Source organism: Priapulus caudatus, unplaced genomic scaffold, assembly GCF_000485595.1.
Source record: "Priapulus caudatus unplaced genomic scaffold, Priapulus_caudatus-5.0.1 Scaffold210, whole genome shotgun sequence".
Lineage (NCBI taxonomy): Eukaryota > Metazoa > Priapulida > Priapulimorpha > Priapulimorphida > Priapulidae > Priapulus > Priapulus caudatus.
Window position 1 is genome coordinate 412971 of NW_014577271.1, and position 5564 is coordinate 418534.

Genomic DNA, 5564 nt, shown 5'->3' on the forward strand with positions numbered 1-5564 from the left:
TAATGATTGTAAAACACAATTAAGTTCACTAGGGTAACATAACCAAGTTTTTAACATTGTTTAAGAAGCCTCTGCTGGCGGTAAAACTCTATATCATCGTCGTCTATTTGTACTATCATATCATGCAGAATTCGCCTGTAGCGTGGCTGTTATCATCAATGTGTGGGTATGTGTCGGTGGCACTGCTAGCAAAATTTGAAACATTACGAAACCACTGTGTAGATATTTCTCCTAGTTCGCTAGCATTATAACCAATGTCTGGTTCACAGTACATGGTAACGTTGACGTTCCACGTGGTTGCTGCAGAAACTGCACCGTCATCGCCGGCTACGGGGCACCATGCAGGACAGGCATTTTTGTACCTATAAACTTGACAAAAATGAGTTTTGTGAACACAAAACTCAATTCTGTCAATCCTGTCCCACAAAACTCAATTTTGTGAACACAAAACTCAATTCTGTCAATCCTGTCCCACAAAACTTCAATTCTTGTAAAACACTAAAACTCATTCCTGTGGATACGCGGTTTCGCAGACAAAACGTCATTTGTAAACGACAAAACTCAATTTCTTCCGAACCGGTTCCAACAAAACTCAATTGTAAACACAAAACCATTCTTCGAACCGTCCAACAAACATCATTTTGTTGCGCCCAAATAATGGCAACACGCAATGAAAATGGCACCATCTCGTCAGCCAAGAAAACCAATCGAAGCCCTTCTTACATGCGTGTGCCATATTGGCAACAAAATCGAGTTTTGTGGAATACGTTCGGACAGAATGAGTTTGTGTTTACAAAAAGTGAGTTTGTGGTACAGATTGACAGAATTAGTTTGTGTTCACAAATTGAGTTTTGTGACCTACGGGGCGCCATAACGGGGCGTCCCATGCAGGTACAGCGGCTCAGATTCTGTCGAATCCGGTTCCACAAACTCGATTTGTTGCCGCAAATACGGCACACGCATGTTAAGAAGGGCTACCATTGTCAGAAAGAAACCAATGTAGCCGCTCTTCATGCTTGTGCCAATATGGCAAACAAATCGAGTTTGTGGAACCGGTCGCCAACATTGAAGTTTGTGAAGCCGGTTCGACAGAATGTATTTTTGTGTTTACAAAATTGAGTTTTGTGAACACCGGTTCGACAGCAATTGAGTTTTGTGTGAACCAGATTGCACAGAATGAGTTTGTGTTCACAAAATATGTTGTGACCCCCGGATTGACAGAATGAGTTGTGTTTACAAAATTGAGTTTTCTGGTACATCGGATATACAGAATTGAGTTTTTGTGTTCACAAAAATTAGTTTTGAAGCCAGAATGAGGTTTAGTTAGATAAAAATTGAGCGCCTGTCCCTGCAGTGCCCCCGCTACGCTGGCAGCGCAAGCCGTATCAAAAGTTCGTACACGTACAAACGCCATGTAAGCTCACATCTGTCATTTTCTACTCATAGAAGAGCAGGTCATATTACGCATCAATACTGTACTGCCAGTGTGGCTATTTTCAATGTATTATTGGCCAAACGGGGCCATTTCCTGTGAATATACTCAAACCTAAATTAATTGAATTTGATAAGCAGCTAGAACAGAATATACAAAAACGTCTACTGCGGCTGACTGACCACGTCAAACTTGCGTCGAAGCTATTAATCAAGAGCTAATAAATATCTATCTGCTCTGTATTAAATCTATCCTTCAATATTTTGATTATTTTTTGTCCATTTGCTATGTTGCAACTCCAGAAAGGAAAGTGCATGATCATGATTCAGAGTAATATATATATATTTATACTATATCATATACTAATCATACTATATTAGTTATGTATAATGAAACGAAATTGAAGACTCCACTATAAAATATAAAGCCAATAAGTAATGTATACCATTCAAAATAATAAAACTTTCATATCAAACAGTTATACTATATATATTTATATATAACTATATATAATATTAGTATATTGGGATGAGTGCATGTTGATATATTGCGATCTGCAAACGCGAGCAGCCGTTTACGACAACTTATAAGGTAAAATATACGGAGATTGTTCTGGCAATGCCGATGTGTCTAAGTCATATCACACTGAGTTGAATTTCTAGGTTCGACCAGATCTCGTACGTCTATCATCTGTTTATAATGTAATCGCTGCGATACAAGCAATTTGTGATTCGATAAGATACACGACGCAGAATAGCTGCAATATATCAGCATATGCATATCTCTCTATCTCGCTCCTTCTCGATCTTCTCGCCGCACTCGACTTTCAGTTCGCTCGAGACGAATTCTCTCTCCGTTCCTATTTGTCTGTCACCTTCTGTCGTGCGTCGTCTTGCGCTCCTTCGTAGTTGCCCTTGTGCGCAGACGGAGTTCCGCACACAACACTCCACGACCACAACACACACGCACACCGACGTAGACGAATCATTTATAATTCACCGGGACGTGTTTGTTTGCGGTTGAGAATTTAACATCGAACACGTAATCCGACCGGCTTGTACATCATCTTCCCCTTTTTATCCATCAGGACAGATCTCCCCATTACGTAACAACTATATAGTATATATACTATATATAGATATATATATATTATATATTATAGTGTGTTAGTGTGTGTGTGTGTTGTTGTGTGTTGTGCGTGCGTGCGTGCCGTGTGTGTGTGTGTGTGTGTGTGTGTGTTGTGTGTGTCGTGTCGTGTGTGTGTGCTGTGTTGTGTGTGTGTGTGTGTGCATCTCCCTACCTATATCAACATATCTAGGCATATCTAATTCTATCTATCTATCTAACTATCTATCTCATCTATCTATCTATCTATCTAGTCTATCTATCATCTATCAATCTATCTATCCGTGTATTATCTCTTCCTTATAATATATCTATATTATATTACATGTATATATATATATAGTATTATATATATATATATATTTGATATATTGATATAATATTTATGCATTTGACGAGGCCACATGGCGGCCCGCGTAACCTTCTAGCTAGTAGAATGACGGCGCTGTGTCGCACGACTTATCAAGTAAACATCGGCATCATATTTGGCAGCCGTACAAATACCGGCCGAACACAGTGATGTCGTCAAACCTCTAAAAAAATGGTCGTCGTCGATCAAACTAGGTCGTTTCTAATCACTCAGTCAATCTGACGTGAATTTACGCTAAACACAGTGCTGCCTTGTTCCGTCCGTTTCCGTCCCGCACCCTTTTCTCGCATCCACTCTACGGAGCGCTATGGGACGAATTACATGACACCCACGCTGAAAAACAAAGATGGTAATAAACTAGCGAATGGGGAACGACGTCGTGATGTGCTGGGTAAATCAGTCAGGGTCACCAAGTTTAACACTGCCTGACGAGAGCACGAAGAGTGTTTCAGATGCGCGGTCAATGCGACAGCGCGCAGGTATATATGTAGGGTGAGTCGAAGGAGAGGAGTCACATCGTGTTCAACAGGCTCCTTCGGTACACACACGCACACACCCAAAGCAGAACCAGCAAGGTAAGCCGATATGCCGTCGTTGTTGTCAGAAACAGGTAACTGTGTTCAGTTGGCTACTGTTAGATATAGAGCTGTATGATAAACTTCTATGGGCCTGTCTGGTCTCCCTACACCTAAGTGTGTGTAGATGTTGTCATAACTAGTCTATGTGCTATTGTTCTTATGCATAAGGTCTACTCTTTATATCCGTGGTACATGTTACAGTGTGCTATAAATCTAGTGGTAGATATCAGATGGAGAGTAGCAAAACGACATAGCAGTATATGTGCGCGCTTGTTTGCGCTACGTACAGATTTTACACGCACCATATTACATATTATACATTAATATATGTTTCTTTATAGTTGCTATATATATATATTGTAGTATAATTGCGTCTAGTTATTTACATGTAAAAAAATCCAGGCATTAAATAGATGCTTGTCAGCATACTAGCATACTGAATGAAATTACGTCATCCGTCGAAGTCCATGTTAGTTAATAACCGTATTCCGAAGAACAGCAATACGATTCAGTATGATGAAGTATCGAGGATGTTGCTCATGCCCGACACATTGCATTGAGGGTTGTCCACGTTGGCTTACTGGATTTTGTATCTTTGCGTAGAAAATCTTGTGAAAATCTCAAAAGAAAAATGAATAAGACTACAGCCGCTCTTCTCGTCATCGTCGTGCTAGCCGTGAGTATAATCTAACGCGTAAATATTCCCCTCCCCATTCTCTCTCCCTCCCTCTTTCTCTCTCCTTTCGCTATCTCATCCTCCTCTTCTTTGGCTCTCTCATTTTCTTTGTCTCTGTCGCTCTCTCTCTCTCTCTCTCTCTCGCCCCTGATGTTTCTTTCTCACTCTCGTCGTTTTTTTCTCTTGCACCCAGTTTTCCTCTCATTTGATCCTCTCTCGATTCCTCTCTCTGTCTTTCTCTCTCTCTCTCTCTCTCTCTCTCTCTCTCGCACTCGCTCTCCTTCTGTATACTATGTGTGTGTGTGTGTTTCCTTCCCCCTCTTTCTCTCGCTCTTTTTGTTACTCGATTCCTCTCCATCGCCGTTGCTTTATTTTTTCATTTGCTGTAGCTCACACGCAAGCTATACATAAATATGCTGCTTAAAACCCATAGCAAAAATGTTTCCATATATTCAGTAGTGATTAAAACTTTCGAACGCAATAATCATCTGCCTTCACCTACAACTTTATTATGCTATATTTTACATTGTATTGCATTATATTACACAGTTTGCATTTATATCTTATATGCATAATATTATGCAGGTCATCGGCATGGCAGCTGCAGGTTACGGTGGTGGATACGGACGCGGTGGATACGGCGGCGGATACGGTGGATACGGACGCGGTGGATACGGAGGCGGATATGGCGGAAACAGAGGCGGATACGGAGGCGGATATGGAGGATACGGAGGCGGATACGGAGGCGGATATGGAGGATACGGAGGCGGATACGGAGGCTATCGCGGCTAACGCGGCGCACGAAGATACCGACTTGCTGTTAGTGTATAGGCTCCTGAACGCTGAGCGCGTTAATAGACCGTAGTATAGAGATCTATGTACATACATAGAATCGTGATGGAGATACATGCTTCCAACTCAACCCCAATACGGCGATGCAATGTCGTTCATAAATGCGCAAATTGATGAGCATTTCAATAAATCGGAAATTTATAGGCATATAGATGTATTTCGGTAAATGAATTGAGTGTATTCCTGATTTGTACTTATTTGCATGTCTATTACGAAGATGCTTTGTCCAGTTTTGATGTACTGTAAAACACAAAATATTTCTGTTTAAATAAAAACGCTTTCTTCTAAGAATAATTTGCTTGTTTGCAAATGTTTTCAACTTTAGATGGGTGATGGACAAATGTCCGAAATGGCAACATGCAAAATCACTGTCACCTAAACCCCATACCACAAAGCTCACGAAAAATATATATGCGTATAAAATAATAATCGTTACCAGAGCCCTGACCATACGTTCTCATGGGAAAAATAACATAGGCAGCGTCGTCGTCGCTTCCTCTCATCCAACTAGCGCCATCTACTGGCGTGGCA

The 5564-nt window shown here is 40.9% G+C and overlaps 1 long non-coding RNA gene across 2 annotated transcripts; it reads left to right on the forward strand.

Annotated features, from left to right (window-relative positions):
• The first annotated feature begins 264 nt into the window (after nucleotides 1–264).
• Nucleotides 265–5327, forward strand: LOC106807373. 2 transcript variants are annotated; one of them, XR_001393660.1, is made up of 4 exons: nucleotides 265–275; nucleotides 3436–3502; nucleotides 4109–4181; nucleotides 4767–5327. It is a non-coding gene; the product is annotated as an uncharacterized LOC106807373 (long non-coding RNA). The 2 variants fall into 2 exon arrangements; XR_001393659.1 differs by lacking the exon at nucleotides 265–275 and having other exon boundaries at nucleotides 3324–3502.
• The last annotated feature ends 237 nt before the right edge of the window (nucleotides 5328–5564 follow it).